This window comes from Suncus etruscus, chromosome 1, assembly GCF_024139225.1.
Source record: "Suncus etruscus isolate mSunEtr1 chromosome 1, mSunEtr1.pri.cur, whole genome shotgun sequence".
Taxonomy (NCBI): Eukaryota; Metazoa; Chordata; class Mammalia; order Eulipotyphla; family Soricidae; genus Suncus; species Suncus etruscus.
The window spans coordinates 107584524-107603383 of NC_064848.1; the positions used below are offsets into that span (position 1 = coordinate 107584524).

The window sequence follows — 18860 nt, forward strand, 5'->3', positions numbered from 1 at the left end:
TTACATTCACATTCCACTTCTGTCTTTTTTGTTTGTATTTGTTGGGAGGCCACTTTTGATAGTGCTCAAGATGCACTCCTTTTCCTATAATCAATAAAGGATGACTACTAACATTGCTTGTGGAATGCCAGGGACTGAATCTAGACTAGCTTCTGCAAGGCAAACAGCCTACACACTCTACTGTTTCTTTGGCTCCTCACCTATTTAATAGAGATTATATCTAACGCTGTTCAGAAGATTGTGTGCTGCCAGCAATGATTCTCAAATATGCTAGGCAAATACTCTATCACTTGCATTATCTCTTCATCCCATATTTCATGAACAGTATTTTGAAAGCAGACAGTTAATACAGCAAAAATGAGTTTTATATATAAGAAGTGAATATTTTAAAAAATTACTATAAATAAAATAAATAAAAATGCACTATTAAAAGCCCTTGGTAATAGAATTTATTTATGTCAGTGGGCCTCTTTGGGAAGAATTTAATTGTGATCAAAAGAGGGGTATGGAACATGAGTGTCTTATATACTGTTATATTACTTGAACAGTTATATATTATAAAATATAAACATTCTTATATATTAATGTAAGATGTTGAAAGAATAAAATGATCTGTAGGGGACATCAAATTCTGCTCAAAATATATTATAGGTAAATAAACACAGGCTATTAAGTGTTTTCTGCTTAATTCAGTTGTCAATCATCACCTTTTTTTACCTAGGTCAGAATAAATGGCTGATTCAAGAAATTTTTTCAAAATCAACTCAGTTTTTGTGACATCATGTTGCCATGCTGACAGACTACTGACTATGACTTTTCAAATAAGTGTTTTGTTAGCTTGCCAAAGAAATTTTTTCCCACATTCCCAATTAATGATCCATATAATTCAGATCCAGTGAATCAGAGTTTCTGAATATACAATGAACACAGCTGTCTCAGTTTCCATAGATTATAAAAACAAACTTTCTAAAGCTATGGTACAAAAAAGAGACCCCACCACAAGAAACATAAACAAATAAAATCCTAATTCTCACACACATATTTATATGAATAAAAGTTTTATCATTCCAGCATTTTCAGTATAATAATAATTTTATAATAATAATAATGTTTTAATAATAATACATACTAACTAATAATTAATATTACTTTAAATAATAATACTCTTGATGCTCAAATCTTACCTGCATTTTATCTGGAATAGAAATAAATAAAGTACAGAAAAGCTGATAAAATAAAGCTATTCATTCAGAAAAGGCAATTACAAAAAAATTAAAGATAAGCATATTTTCCTCAATTATATAAATATCTGTACAATAAGGGAAGTCCAAAGGAGGTAGTAATCAAGAAAAGATAGATCAAAGCTATATATTCCCTAATAGGGAAAAGAAAGGCCTGCTTTTGGTAGAGAGAAGGATCATTCTGAGAATCCAGGGCCCAGATAAGAACTAGAAATGAGATAGACACTAATATCACACATGATACCTAGTTACAGATAATTTAACTGCCATTAAAAAAATTCCCTAAAAATTTAACAATTACTTCTTATGACAAGTATCTGAATCCAGATAACATATGGTCAGTTTTAGGAAAATTTTATTTACTAAAGCAAACCAGGTAAAAAAATAAAAATGACTCGAGTTGGACAGTAATAAGGAAAAGCAAGAATAACCTGATAATTGTGTAAATGTTTTAGTAATTTCAGAATACTAGAGAAAGACGTATTACTTGCTTTGCATGTAGTCAATTCTATTCCAATCATCATCTCTGTATCATTTTTATGAGCCCTGCCAGAAGTGAGCACAGAGCCAGGAAAAAAAATCAGTCTAGCACAGAAGCTATGCTTAATAGAGTTATATGCATATATTTTTTCTCTATAAATATCTTTAACGTTTAATAGGAAAATCTAGAAAAGTCTGAGGACATAGAGTATTAAGTGCATGACAGCACTTATAGTTCTTATGCTGTAAGTAGAAATCTGCATAACTTCTGATGAGTTATTAAATCACTTTTTAGTTATAAGAAGCTACAAAAATATTTTAATATTTTAAAAACATTGAGTATATAATATAAAGTGTGCAACACTTTTAAATTTTCAATTTTTTCTATATAATCTAATAGTCTATATATATTTATTTTATTTTCTTATAAATTTACATAAATCTTCAATTTAGCCCTCATTTGAGAGTTTACTAGAATAGTCTTTCTGCCCTAGCTACTTATATAATAAATAGACTTTCATTTTTCTTCTTTGTATTAAAAAGCCAAAACCAGTTTCTTGGTTTATATAACCCAAATTTAAATTCTTTCAGTATGGGGACAATTTCTTTCAATTTAATAAAATAAAATGTAGTATCATCTTTTTTGCCTAGGGTAATATTTCCCCTAAGGGATGGTAATATTTTTCTTAACATTACCCTTCTTCCAAGGCTTTTTCTCAGTTTTGTGATTCTGCAGTAATACTAGTTTATTCTCTTGTTCTTTCCAGTTTTCAAAGATAGATTGTCATTAGAATTTCTACTATCAGATTCTGGCCAGATTTACATGTCTTTTTGTCATTAGATCTCCTATTCTTATGTTCTGATTAATATTAGTTTGAGTATTTGAAACATTTTATTCTGAGTGTCTCATAATATTTGCTTACAAATTTCATGTCAATATTCTCTCAGAAGATGTTGATATTAATTAAACCTTACATTTATAAACTATTAATAAATATAAGTAGATAAGAAAACAAAGTAAGTCATATGTAAAAAATACCATAAAATTGGGTTAAAATTATAATTATGGTTTTATTTTTGTTTGTTTGTGGTTTTTGGGCCTTAGTGATGCTCAGGGGTTACTCCTGGGTAGGTGGCATGCAGGACAATTGCTTTAGCTGTTATGCTATTAGTCCAGCCCCTAGAATTGTGATTATAACTTTATTTTTTAATAAGTCTAATGAAGTAAACAGAAAAATTTTTATAAAGATGAAAAAGAAGAAAAAATGATACTGTAATTTGTGTCCAATAAATATATTCAAAATGTGTTGATTTGCTGTTATCTAATTCTTGATATATGGAAAATAATCTAATATTAATGTTTATTAGAACAAATTATATAAATTTTAAAATGAACAAAAATGGCATATATTTTAAATTGTATTTTAATTATAAATTGAAGAAAAACTCATTTTAATTTGAATAATTTTAATTACTTTATGTTCATGAATAAAAGTAAAATCTTTCCATTCAAATGTAAAAATACTATATTTGAAAACTAAAAATATAAAAAATAAAATATCATTTCAGATACAACAAATATGTGCAAGATTTGGTTTGAGGTTTCATTTCTTTCCCATTAAATATTTAGATATTTTCTCCAAAGCACTATCTTGATTGTTGGACAAAAAAGTCACTTAAAAAAAACAGGAATTTTCAGAATCAAAAAGATACTATTTATACTAAATTAAAAAATATAAAGACAACAAATTTATTATTAATTTTGCTACATACAGGTAGAATAATGCTCTTTAGATTGTTATATTGAGACTTAATGGTGGGGATATGGCTCTTTTGGAAATCTAATTCTTGTACAATAAGCCTATGTCTGATCTTCTGTACTCAGATACTCACATATGAGTATATGCTTAATATATGTAGTAATATATAATATAATACTTAATCAAATACTCACATACTCATACAGTCACACACACTCATATTCATATACAAAAATGTAATTTATATTATGAATTATTATCTACAGTTGCCCTATATAAAACTTTATATTATGAAGATTGAAATAAAGGGACAAATTTAATGAATATTAGACATTGGCAGGTTGATTAGAGAAATGTAAAAATATTTCCAAAAATTCTTTGACACTTTATCACTCCAGGTATATGAATTACTTTTCCTAAACTTGAGTGTGGACAGAACAAAAGTACTAAATTATGACAGAAAATAACTTGAATAAAGCAATATGTCAGCAATGTTTAGATACAAAAACAAACATAGCTTCCTTAATTGTGTTCCCTTTGAGGTCATCTCTCTACAGAAGTACACTAAAATCTTAGTTATATATACAAACAATAATATGGAGAAAAATGGAGACCACCCAATAGTGAATTCAAGTTTGTTTATGAGTAAATTTAAGAACATTTACTCTCTCTCTCTAGGCAAGCCTAGAAAGAACTGAAACTCAGACAATAAATACTTTGACTGCAATATCCTGAGAATCCATGAACTAGAAACATATAGCTAATCTACTCAGATTTTGACTCTCAGAAAATATGTGATAATGAGTTTACTTTTTTTTTTTATGCTACCCACTCTGGGGCAAGAAAATTTGCCTTGTTCAGATCAGTAGGGATAAAAGCATAGCACTGATATTTAAAGATGTTCCATTTTAGTGGCTTACAATAGAAAACTAAACCCTTATTTTATATTTTGAGAAATTACATGATTATAGGAGACTTCTCCAGAGAAAGAAACAAAAATAAATAGGCTGTTAAACCTTCTCTTTGCTCTTGTATTATTTTAAATAAACCCAGTTAAAAATTATTATTTGAAATCTACTCATGATGACAAATTGCAAAGTAGACCATTGAAGGCCAAAGATAACAGACTGGATTAAATGACAGAAGATGATTACTTATGTGAAGCAGTAGACAAAGCACTTGAAATGTATCATGTACCCAGACAGAAAACAAGATATCTGACTATCAACATTATCCTGGACAATATTTTCCCAAAGTTTAAAGTACTTTCCAACACTTCCATCTCAGGAACATAAATCTCTCTATTCTTTAAATTGGCAGCAAAATATTTAGTCATGCAAATATAATGTTTTATTTGACAATTATCCTATTTTTTAATATGCTGTTTTACTTTTTGTTTTTTCAGAACTAAAATTAATGAAGAGTTCTTGTGCATTTGCCTTTTGGTAACATATTTAACTGAAAAATTAAAATAAATAAATAAAAATAAAATAAATAAAACATTTTATTTATAGTTAACTGAAAATGAAGTTTATATTTTCTTTATATATGTACTGAGAATGTCATCTTTTTATTTATTTATTTTTTGTAGTCTCTAGTCAGGTCATTATCCATTTAAGTGCTAGGTTACTTTTGTTATACATTATTTGATATTTTTAATGTAAAAGATATTAACGTTTTTTGTGGTGGATGGTAATTGAATCTACTGAATATTCATAGGATATTTTTGGTTATATGCTCAGGAGTGACTCCTGGTGATGCTCAGGGGCCAGCTGGGGAACCTGAAATTCAAACAGAATCACAGTTATATGCAAGGCAATGTCTATTATCTGTGTTATGTGGGATTTACTAAAAGTAAAGCTCACTAAATTTTAGTATAACATTTGGGTTCTGAGATTAGGAATTGCGCAGTCACTGTTCAATCATATGGAGTCAGGTCCTCTTGACATGTAGTCAGGGTGGGAGGTGCCCCTTATTATAAAATGTAAGGGCTCTTATCCCTAATAGATAAGAGATAAGTACATTTCCCTCTTTTTTATTATCCCTATGCAAAAGGGAACAGTGCCATATTCTATTGTTGGTGCCTTTGGTGGTAAGAAGTTAAGTGAAATTAACTATATATATGTATATATATATATATATGAAAAAATAAAAATTAAGAAATTAACCATTAAAAAAGGAGGAGGTTACTTATTTCTTTAAAAATAAACACACTATATGGTATAAGTATTCAGGTATTGAACATACAAGGAAAATATAGACACCCCAATTAAGTCTTTTGAAATATTCTTGTGCAGGGGGGGGGTCCAGGCTACTTTTTCATCCCACACCGTAGACTTAAGTTTGATAAGTGATTAGCAGCAGTAAGGGATCAGGTAGTGCCCTTGGACTGAGGCTTTCTGGAGCTGAATCTGATGCAAAAGTCCACATTTGAAAAGAAGGGCCACATAAAATGGATCAGCAATCTTAGTGGTTGTAACTTCTTGCTGGGTCACAATATTTAGGACCTAGAGGGTGTTCTTTCGCTTTGGGAGCTGAGTGTTGGTTTATTGGGGCAGGAGGTCAGACTTAGTACCTACTTATGTAAAGAGGGTTAAATAGGAAGAGATGATGAATAAGGATTGGGGGGATGAGAGGATAGAAAGAGTTTTGAAAGGGGAGGGTTAATATATAAGAAGGGCTATATACACTGTAGGTGTGGATTGTTTACAATATAGGTTTGGCTGAAAAGAGGAGTCCATTTTATACAAAGTCATGTCTACATACAGACAGACATTTGAGATCTATTCATAAATTGTTACTGGAGGCCTGACCCTCATAGGATGAGTCTGAGACTTAAGAAGTAATTGAATTAAGAAATAATAAATAGATAGCTAACTTAAAAATTAGGAGAGAAAGAAAGGAAAAGGGGCGAGATAAGAAATAAAGAGAAAATAAGTGAAAGAAGAAGATGGGGGAGAGAAATTGGGCTTGCGCCTAGGGGTTGGGAGGTTATCCTGTTTCTAGGCACTTCATCAATGACAGCAACCATCCAATCTTGAACTCCAGATCCCAAACAAAGGCCTGACACAGCTCCCTACAACAGCATCAGGAACCAAATTCCTGCTGGGAAAGCCTTAATACCATTCTGGCACCAATTTACGACAGGCTGATACAACAACCTGACAATGAGGAAACAGCAAAATCTTAATCAATGAAAGTTTGCCCTATCGCATCACCTAAGGGTAAGATGAAATCAGAAGACATGCCATCCTTTGGTCTGTACAAAATCCAAGATAACTAATTACAGAAGATGTGCTATGACAACTACGACTGGGCAGAAATTTTCCTGGGAATAATAAGAAAGATCCTAGCCTAAGCTTTGACCTAGGATTTGTACAAAAACCAAGATATCTAATGCCAGAATTCTGACATCGACAACTGCAACCATGACTGAGCAGAACTTCTGGTGCCATAAGGAAAGACTCTATCCTAGACTTTTACCAAGGATCTGTGCAAAACTGAGATTACTAATTACAAAAGACTGACTACAACAAACGTGATGGAACAGATATTCTAGAACCATAACAAATAACTCTTTCCTAGATGTTATCCTATGACCAGTTGAAATACCAAGATCTCTAGATACAAAAGTCTGATTTTGTCATCGACAACTGAGCAGCAAGTTTTCTGGCACAATAAAAAGACCTTGGGGTTCGAGAATGAGAGTGTATGGAGTCCATAGTTGCTCCCATGACAGTATGTTTCAAGAGTGGAGAAACTCTGTAACTCCTAGTCCAAGGGAATTCCCTCTAACTTCCTAATATTTACTGTTCCTATTCAAACAACAACAATAACAAAAACCAAAATAACAAAGCCTTGCCATGCCAGACCTTCTTTATTTTCTCTTTCTTTTTTTCTTTGGTTGTGGTTTTTTGTGATCATTTTACTGCTACTGCTGTGTATTTTGTCACTGCTTGGTGTTTTTGTTTGGTTTGGTTTGGTTTGGTTTTTGTTGTTTTTGTTTTTGTTTTTCCTTTTAGTTTCCTTTCTTCTTCTGAACTGATATTTATAACCTCTAGATATATTTCCTTCCCCCACCCCAGCATGTTTTTTTTTTATCCAACAGAACCACAGAATCATATTTTTCTCCCTCATAACTTGAGGGAAAAAATGTATGGTACCAGAAACAACCAGTGGTATGAACATTGGTGGAAATAAAAAATGATCAGACTTAAGCACCAACCCAAAGTCAACAACACCAAAATACAGAATTGATACCCAATCTATGGCAAGTTATACACAAAGGAGACCTCTTATACTAGCAACCCAAGGAGCAAAGGGGAGAGGTATGGGGTTCATGCTGGGAATGGGGTGGTGGATGAACAACACTGGTGGTGGGAATGGCCCAAATTCTTTGTCACTCTGTACCTAGAATATTACTTTGAAAGACTTGAATTCACTTTCATCACAAAAATTATTTAAAAAAATTTAGTATAACATAGTTTTGGTTTGGTTTGGGAGAATTTGTTTTTAATTTTGTTTTAATTTTTGTTGAGCTGCTCAATCTTTTCAGTGTATTCTGAGTTGTAGTCACTTGTTTAGAAAAATGTTCAAACATGAGTTTTTAAGTACACAATAAGATTAAATATTAGAGTGGTATTATGTTTGTAGTAGATTCCAGTGATGTCAGATCCTTGAAGAGAACAACCTCAACCAGGTCCCTTTTACGTGGACCGAAAATAGCAGAGAGGAGTGAACTCTATCAAACCTCCAGGAACAACTGCAGTGATAACTTTTCTTTATTATCAAAGGAGAAGTATTTAAACAGTTATACAACTACTATATTTGCCAGCCCCAGGAAAATTGAACAAAGGGAATGGAAGGTTTTTACTGGTCAGGTGTGTGTGCAACATATCAGGTCTACAGACTTGACCTATGTGACTAGGAGGAATGTGACCTATGCTACTGGGAATGCACAGTCGGTGGACTCCATTTTAATATGCCAGGTGTTTGCTCTAACAGGCCTCAGCTCCCTCTCCCTGGGGGTGGTGCCCTGGCCTACAGAATACCTTCTTTAGGAGCTCTAGTGAGATTGAGTTTAGCCTTCTAGAGTGGCAATTATCAATGGAATCCAAACCTGTCTTCGCAAGGCCCCAGCTACAAATGTTAATAGAATTTTTAATCTAATTTTAGTATTTTTATATTGTTTATTTTGTTTTGTTTTGTTTTTTGGGCCACACCCATTGATGTTCAGGGGTTACTCCTGGCTATGTGTTCAGAAAAAGCTCTGGGCTTGAGGGGACCATATGGAACACCAGCGGATCAAACCTTGGTCTATCCTAGGCTAGGGCTTGCAAGGCTTACTTCTAGTGCCACCACTCTGGCCCCAGTAATTTTTATATTCTTTAACTCTAAATCCTCGATAGAGATTTTCTAAAATTGTGGTCTGTATTGAGCAGCCAATGCTATTTCTAGTGCTACTGTGCTAGTTGTTACATAGCTATTGGGGAAAGATAACAGATGCATGACAGTTTCCCTGTAATTTTCTAACAATATTAAATATTGATATTGCCTCAAGGCACTGAAGTTTATTAAAATAATTTGATTTCCACTATTATTTTGTGTCATTAAATTACATAGGTTCAAGTTATAAAAATTAAATAGTTTACATTTACATTTGCTTAGAATTAAGCAAAACATTTTATTTTATTAACAATGACATAAAGAATAATTTACCAGGGCCAGAGACATATTATTGGGGTCACAGTGTATGCCTATATGAGGGCAACACGGGTTTGATCCCTATCATCACACCCAAACTACCAGGGTGGCCCCGTCAACTAGGGTCTCAGGATCATTGCTTCCTGTGAATGATCACCAGTATGACTGACTAAGAACTAATAGCCAAGAAAAGGACCCCAAGTTCCCTGAGCACTTTTTGGAAGACTATGCTCTACACTTTGAGCTAACTCACTTACTCTAAAATTCTTTTTTTCCTATTATTGTGCAGGTGTTTTTTTTTTCAATTAAATTACCTTTGATGAATAGTGACCTGTTTAATACTTTTGTTAACAAAGTAATACAGCATATTTAAAATTTCTAAAATTTACTAATAATCTAAATCTTGTTTAATAACACAGTCTTCCTAGTAATAATTGGGAGCATGAAGGAAGACTTTGGGGTTAGAAACTTAATATGGGGGCCAGAGTAGTGGTGCAAGCAGTAAGGCATCTTCCTTTCCTGCTCTAGCCTAGAACGGACCACAGTTCTGTCCCCTGGCATCCCATATGGTCCCTCAAGTCCGGAGTGATTTCTGAGCACATAGCCAGGAGTAAACCCCTGAGAGTCACTGGGTGTGGCCCAAAAAACCTCCCAAAATAAAAAAAATTGCTAAATTAACTTTATCCTATTTTTTTTAAAGTGTCTACAATAGAGGCAGGATTGAGAAGACAGGAGGATAACTAAAAAATGAGAAATGATGTAATAGGTGTCTAAACATTGTATGACTGAAACTCAACTGTCAAAACTTTTTTGGGGGAGACACACCCAGAGTCACTCAGGGGTTACTTCTTTAATTTGTGTCTTATGGAAATTTAATAATTTTTTAAAAGTTGTAAAAAAACAATACAATAATTTAATGAGAACAAAATCTTCACATGAGAGCATAGTCAATGTAATTAAAAGAGGCAAAATAACAATGACTAAAATTTTAGCGTCTGAATATTTTGATATCCAATATTCTAATATTTAAGTATAAAATACCATTAAGTCATTATGATAATCCAGAAAGATGAATATTATCAAAACAACTATCAGCTAAGTTAACTGGATCACTGAGAATTCTAGTTATTTGTGCAAAGTAACAAAATTTAAAGTCTTAAACTGCTTTGCAATCACTGTTTCAGAAAAAAAACAAGAATTTATTTCTCTCTATATATATTTTATATGTAAGGTTAAATATATAATTAGTAGATTGGGAGTAACTCTCAAAATTAGATCCATAACTAAAGCAACATCATATATTTAATCAAATCACTCTGAAAAACATTTAAAATCATATTGATAGATATTTAAATGGAAATGATTAAAAGTTATATAAATATTATAATGTATATCTATAAAAGTACATAATTTTACTGTAGATTGATATAGCTGTTCATTTAATTTTAGATATTATTTGTAGCAGTTACGAATAGAATCAGGTATACAATCTTATATAATCAGTTTCAAGAAATATATTAAATAACATAAAATATAGAATACAGCTGACTTTGTAAATTACATATTAAATAGGCTTAGTACTTTGCTTCATTATTATTATTAACACTGTAAAGTGAGATGCACTGTTCTACCCTACTGTTTATTTTCTTGTTAAAATTTTACCAGATGGAAGTATAATTGAAAACATTGGTATATCCTTTTGTTAGATATGTTATCACTAATATAATTCTACTTCACATTGTATCTCAACAAATATTATTTTTCTTCTTATGTCATGCCATGTAATCCTTTTTCTACTGTTATCATAGCATATTATGTCACTCTTTCAAAATAGCCCTTTCAAATATTTTGCATATGCTTTTTTAAAATCAAGCCACCTATGAGTCATATGCTAACATAAAAATACCAAAAAGATAATCCATTATAAAGGATATATCTATTATCTATCATCTAGCCTAACCAACTTGCCAAGCAAGATATCAAAGATAAAGTTAAAAGGGAAAGGCCTATTATTAGAATTTTAAATAATACTTATTATGAATTCATTTAATCCAATCCAAAGAAGACAGGCAATTAAGAAGATGATATGTTAACTCTAGGATGCTGAAAGTAAAAGTGAGGTATACGAGTATACCTATATAGCAAAAAATGTGAAAACAAGTAACAATACCTTTAAATTGTAGATGAAGTGGGAGAACACCCTTATCCATCTCAACAATGGTGAAAGAACTCTTGGCTATACATCCATATTCTATAATTCCTATTTATAACTATAAAATCAGGAGAAAGATTCATAATATCTGTTTGTAATTGTGGAAGGTTACAGATAAAATCGTTAAACCCCTTAGCCAAAAATCTCCAGTATTTTCCAAAACAGAGATATACCAAATTTAACATCTGCAAATATGTATAACCAGTGATGGCCAATGCTCACGCATGCATCTAATTCATTATCTAATAAACTCTGTTTTACTTTATTATCTTGCCTTATTTTATCCATTAACTTATAAATACATATAAATAAAAAAATTAACGTTTTCACTACAGATTGATACTTTGTTGTTTCTTGTAGCCACTCACTGGTCACTCAGAAGAGAAATGTTTCTTGTTAATAACTTCTTAAAAATAATCCCCATAGGTAGAGTCGGAGTGATAATAAAGTGGATAGGACATTTGTCTTGCATTTGGCTGATAGGCTTTGATCTCTGGCTTTGCATATTTCTTTGCCAACAGGAATGATTCCTAAGTACAGGGCCAGGAGTAGCCCCTGAGCACTCATTGGATGTGGCCACAAAAGAGACAAAAACCTAAATTGGATATGTGGGGAAACAAAGGGTCTTGGAAATCATCTTGTTGGAGTTCCAAAGATTCCAAAGATAGCAGTGTGGGTAGGGCACTTGCCTACCATCCCATATGGTCTCCAGAGAACGATTAGGAGTTGTTGGGGACTGACTTGTTTGAGGCCATTTTGCTGTTCTTTCTGCCATATTCCAGCTTTTCACCTTAAAGCTATTTTGCAGTCTTGCTGTAAGTTTTTGAGCTATAGAGAAAGGAATGTGCAACTGTAGATATAATTAACTCTAGCCCGGAGGAGAGCAACACTGTCCGGTACCGTTATCAGAAACTAGGCCTCACTCCTTAAGACCACATTTCGGAGTGAACTAGGCTATTATCAATAAGTGTATGCTACATTGTCTGTTCAAGATCACTGAGGCAGGCACATCTTGCACCACCTGATAATCAAGCAATTAAAAATGCAGCTTGAAGGACACTAGAGGTTTCCATAGAAACAGCACGTTCAGCATAACTTGAAGGTCACCTAGACCCACTGCCCACTTCCTTATTTAGAGAATGCCTAAGTTTCTTTGTTCCTTGAAACCTGAAATATATCCTTGCCTTGTATGGGCCTTCGCGCCAAAAGTATGACTGACATCACCTTTGTACTGCCCCCTTCTCCTTCACTATATAAGAAGGAACTGTAGCCAATAAAGGTACCCTTGAACAGTGAGACGCTGCCTTGGGTCTTTATTATTAACCTCTTTCAGATTTTTTACAGGTGTGGTTGCTCTTCTACTCAGCAAAATAGGAGTGCGGTTGTCTGAGAAGCCTTTCCAGCTAATTCCTGCTGGCCGGGTCCCCCCTGGGGGGGCTTCAGGACCCCGCATTTTGGCGCCCAACGCTGGGCTCGAAGACCACCGCCACACTCCGAACGACTACGGGTCGGCGAGTCCGGAGCTGTTTCGTAAATCGCAGGATATACCCCATCCGGGTAGGCGTTGAAACGAGTTAGCCTTAATCAAATATTTAAACTGCAGTTTTTTCAGTCGTTCTGATCACCGCCCCTGATTGGCTCTTGGGGCTTCGCCCGTTGGCTTCACTTCCATGGGTGTTTTCATTGAGTACTGAACTTAAATTCATTATTGATATTCAGTCTGAGTTGAAAGCCAGACATGTAGAGGTTACCAAAAAAGAATATTTGTAATTTTCTTATGTTTATTCATAATGTATGTCATTGGTTTATTATTACCTGTCCAGAAATTGTTGCGTCCACTTGGGACAAAGTAGGACATGAAATGAGTGATTATTTTGTAAATAATGATGATTCACAGAAGGAAAAAATTATGTTCCAATATTGGAGCCTGTTAAGAGATATCATTGTAACTAAAAATGCCGGAACCGCCAAAGACATCATCCATGCCGTTGAATCTCATGTACAACAAGTCTCCCGTGAGTGTTCCAGGACTCCCTCTCGTTCTAATTCTGTCTCTCATCTCCCTTCTCCCTCTGAGAATACTTCCCCTTGTCCTCCCTCCACCACTGATTCTTCTACCTTTGTCTCCAAAGTAACTAATGCTCTTAAAGATCTCTCTAATGCTTCTCATTTATATCCCTCCCTTACTTCTGTCCATACTTCTGCTCTATGCACCCAGACCCCTACAGAAGAGGCCGCTGCACCCTCTGTGCAAAATCCTAAACAGCCCTTCACTTCCCTAGCTTCAGCTCCGTCCCTGTTTCACCACCCTCCCCTCCTTAGCCAGCAATTGCAACAATACAAAGCCTTTAATTGGAAAAGCCTCAAAGAGCCATTTCAAGCCGTAACCTCCTATGGCCCCCAAGCCCCTTACACGCTCTCCTGCTTAGAATCTAAAAGCTGAACTCTTTGTCTCTTGGGAAGTTAACTTTTTTTTCCGCTGCAAAGCCCTTGCAGATAGGCAGGAATCCTGATCTCTAAGCTCTTATAGCTGGCCTCGCCTCTTTTCATACCTTAAAGGTATAGCACACACTTTCCAGGTCCCAGCTTGCCAACATGGCTCTTGCTGCCCTCTGCGCCTGGAAGTCGCTCCCCAGAGCCGGCATTCCAGCAGCTCCCCCACACCGGCAACAAACTGTTGCTGCTTTCTCCCCCCCCCCCCATTTTTCTGACTTGAGTTCCCAACTCACCACAATTACATCCATGGTCTCTCACCTCTCTAACAAACTTGATAATGCTCTTGGCTCAAAAACCAGCGCTACCTTTCCTGTCTTTCTCCCTAATGGAGAAAGTCTTCCCCCGCCTGCTCAGCAGCCTCCACCGCGGAGAACGCTCAGTCCCTAACCATGGCAGATTCCCTCCTCTCACCGCTCCCCCTCTTAAAGCTATAGATATGAAACTACTTGGCCAAATTAAAAATCTTAAACAAATCTTAAGCCTTCAAAAACAGGCTGCTTCTCTTAATTCACAGATTTCTGCCCTTCAGGCGTTTCCCCCCCCTCCTAAATCTATAGTTGTCTGTCCTCTGCCCACTGAATTCCACGGCCAAGCCCCCCCCTCTTGAGAATTCAAAGGAACAAACTAATAAAAGTGAGGCTAAGTGCCATAAAACAGAAACTGCTGCAGTGCCTACAAAAAATTCTAAGGGCACAGTAAGCAGGATAATTACAAAGTATCATCTGCTAAGCCATAAAACCTTGCGATATCTACACTTTGCTGTTAAAACTTCTGAGCCTAATGTACCCTTTACTTTGCTCAAACCAATCCTCAGCCTCCTTCAGCCTCTTTCCTGCCAGCCTTGGAGAACAGCCAGCTCAAGCCCTGACACTCCCACTTTAAGCCTTCCAATTCACCTTGAAATACCCAATCTTTGTTATTCAAAAAAAAAAAAATCTGAAAAGTAGCATCTCTTGCATATTCTCAAATCAATTAATAAAACCATGATTCTCATGGTGCTTTTGCAACCCAGACTCCCCTCTTCGGTTGCCACTCCCTCTAATTCCAATAAATTAGTAATTAATCTTAAAAGATTGCTTTTTTTTTCTCTATATCATTACACCCTGCTGACTGTAAATAATTTGCCTCTAACCTTCCTGCTGTTAACTGTGCTAGCCCCTCCCCAAGTTATCAGTGAAAAACTCTGCTTCACCTTGTCAGCCCTACACTTCGTCAAATATGTGTTATTAGGTTTAGTGCATTAAGTAGTGTAAAGTAATTATTAAAACATTAAAAAGCAACAGAAAGATAAAGGCAATAAATTTTTTTTTCATGCCTCTCAGAAAATTTTAAAGCAAGGTCATAATTCTGTCACTTTACAGATAACAAAATATTGGTAAAAGAAAAACTTCTTTGTGTTTTAAAATCCAAACGAACACAAAAGTGTTAAAATTAAGTCTTATATTTCTATTAAAAGTTTTATTTTAATTTTTAAAGTATTTACAAAATTATGTGAAAAATAATGTGGTTAGCCTTTTTAAACAATATAATTAATTTAATGCACAGTAAACACCTAAGTATGCTTTATAGTACCCTTAGTTTTAACTTTGTGCTACAGCAATGGTTGTTCTTTATTTCTGCATTAAAAAAAAAAAAAACTATTATTTTAAGTGCATTCAAAATATCAGCACATTATACAAATCTGTATATTTGTGTCGCAGTAAAAAAATAATATTGATGAAAAATATATTATATATAATTTTATAAGTAATATATAAAAGTAACTAAACTTTATAAGCAAATTAACTAGTATTAAATATAATTTTAGTCTTAAGTTCTAGGTGTGTAAATGCATCAGATGTCTTTAACTATATTTTATAATAATCTAAGCATTTAGTTAATTTAGTATATAATATTTTTTACAAATTATTCACTTAAAGTCTTCATAGTAAAAACAGTTGTTTGTTTTTTAAAATCAGTTTTTTATACCTTTAATAATCATAGTTCATGCTATTGTGTTTAATCATAAAAATTTTAACACTTTATTGCAGCTGTCTTACTATTCTACTGCAAAACCAATTTAAAGAAAACCTATTCATTTACAGCAAATGATTTCATACTTCAGAGTGAAGACTCCTTCTACAGTGCTCATTAACCATTTTACTTAATGTTTTAAACTTCAAATTAAAATTGTTTTAAAAATGTTTTGTGTTAAATCTAAACCTTAAAATTTATTTTCAGCAAAGTTCCACTCCATCTACATTAAGTACTTCTCAAAACTAAAAAAGTTTTTCTACAAAATTTTTTTTCTTCTCACAAACATGCTAGCTAAATATTTAAAAGCGCTTGTCAATTTTTTTATAAATAAGTCTTAAATCAATCCTTTTGTCTGTTTATGTGTCTGTTGTGATGAATGAAAGTGGCCACAAGTGTAAAATGTTGTGTTTAGTGTTGTTTTGTTTTGTCTGTTTATTTGTTATCTCTACATTTTATAATAATACAATTTTTAAAGCCTTATCCATTTTTTAAATTTCAATTAATTTTTTCAACCTGGTTCAGTCTGGTCAGTTCACAGACTGGCATCTTACAACTAAAAATCATGTGTTAAAAATTATGTATTAAGCTAGCTTTGTCCTTCTAAGAACATGGCGGAGGGTGTGGAGAATGGCAAACCCCAGATTTCTCAATGGCCATCGGGGATAACTTTTCCCTGGAGAATTTCTGGACTTTGCAGTCACCTGGCTTTCCTGCTATGTGTAAGTTCAAGCCTATAGAATATGTATTTATGGCTAAAAAATAGCATCCAGCTTTAACATAATAACTAGAAGTTTAAGAAAAATCCTTTATATTCAGTTTAAAAAAAATTTTTTTAATTAGCAATTGTTAATTATAAATTTTCTTTTATGCCAAAGTCTAACAGAGGTCAAATAGCATTCCCGTGGTATTCAAAAATAACTAGTGTAATGTAAATTGCTAATGTTTTCTGCAAATTCTTAATTTTTATATGAAGTAACCATTTTGCCTTCTGCCAAGCTGTTTTCTTATAAACCTCCTGCTAGACGCCATTCCTGCAAACCTGTTTCTAACTGACTCCACCTTTAACAATGCTGAATTAGACACTCTGCCTAGCTGCCTTGGATGCCCACCGATGCCACCAACAACCTCCATCCTCTCTACCTCCATCCCTTGGCCGGTCTTGCAAGTCGACCTTTGTGCCCTAGCCATGGGTGCAAGCCTATACTGGGGCACCTCCAATTTCCGCCTGCCTCAACCTCGTGCTGTTGACCCCGATGACTATTACTCCCCTGCTAGCGGTGGCTGCAACTCTGTTATTCGCCGTGATGTACTACGCCACCCCTTCACCACCTTCTACGTCTGCCCTGGTCACCACCGGCCCCGTTCCAGCGACTATAAGTGTGGCGCTCATAACCAACACTTTTGCGCCTCCTGGGGCTGTGAAACCACCGGAACTGCTTATTGGAAACCCTCTTCCTCCTGGGACTTCATCACCGTTTCACGCCCCCCAACTCCTCCTTTTCTGAACTGTGATGCATCCTCTGCTACCCGGTGGTTGGGTGTAACCCCCTCATCATCGAATTTACTGCTGCTGGACGTCAGCATCACTGGACTCAACCCGTACATGGGGACTCAGACTTTACGTTAGGTTGTACCGACCCTGGACTTCTTTTTTCCCTCCGTTTACTTAAACAGTTGCCGAATTCTCACCCCCTCGCCGTTGGTCCTAACACTTTTTTTCATCCTCATTCAGGTCCATCACACATGCCTTCTCCTCCTCCTCCTCTTCCATCTGCATCTTCTTCTCTCAGACAACTCACTATGCCTTCAGGTCCTTCTCCGTCCTCTCAGGTTATTCTCAATCTCATAAATGCTTCTGCTCTTGCCCTTACAGATCCTGCCTATGAAAGATGTTGGCTTTGTTTTTCTCCTCAACCTCCTTTCTATGAAGGTGTTGCAGTGTTTGGCAACCTTTCCTCTACCTCCAACCCCTCTGACCTCCGTTGGAACACACAACCTCAACATGGCATTACAGTCGGTCAAGTCGTAGGCTCTGGCCTCTGCATTAAGCCTAACGACTCCCTGCTTCCTAGCCAATTACTTGACGTGTGCAACGAAACTATTGACATCTACAATTCTTCCTCCTCACAACCCTATCTGTTAGCCCCCAATGGTACTTATTTTGCCTGTGCTTCTGGCCTTACTCCTTTCATCATTTGTTCCTCTTTTCTCCTTTCACATGATTACTGTATTCTCGTTATTCTCATTCCAAAAATCACCATTTCCCTCTCCTGCCGCCTCACCCTATTCCTATTCTTCTCAATCCCTTTCTCGACAATGCCGTGAGCCCTTCACCTCCATTACACTTGCAGTGCTCCTTGCTGTTGGCGCTACTGGCGCTGGCACTGGTATCTACTCTCTTGTATCCTCTCAATCCAATTTCCGCACTCTTACTCAAGCAGTGGAACAAGACATTAATGAAATCAAAACTAGTCTGCAATTTCTCACAGATACTATTAGTTCCCTTGCTGATGTTGTTCTCCAAAATCGTCGTGCTCTATATTTTGCCCTTATGTAAGAGGGGGGAGTCTGTGTAGCCCTTAAGGAACAATGTTGTATTTTCAAAGATAAACCTGGATTAGTTAGGAATAGCGTTCAACACATTGGTGACGGTATAAAAGATTTTGAAAAACATTTCGATGAAGAACAAGGCTGGTACCAGGGCTGGTTTTTCTCTTCTCCTTGGCTTCACACTATCTTGTCCACTATTTTGGGCCCACTCATTAGCCTCATGCTGCTCCTTTCTCTTAGCCCATGGATTTTCCGCAAAATCACTGCCTTTATTAAGAACCAGGTAGATGAACAGGCAAAAACCTCTATTCAGGTTAACTACCAGCATCTAACCCCGCGTGACTCCTGTGAAAACTTGGCTTTAGTCACCAAGCCGCCTTTCCAGCCACTAAGTTTCCAGGA

The 18860-nt window shown here is 35.1% G+C and overlaps 1 pseudogene; it reads left to right on the top strand.

Moving 5' to 3' along the window:
• The first annotated feature begins 15429 nt into the window (after nt 1-15429).
• LOC126030889 (uncharacterized) lies at nt 15430-15566 on the top strand (annotated as a pseudogene).
• The last annotated feature ends 3294 nt before the right edge of the window (nt 15567-18860 follow it).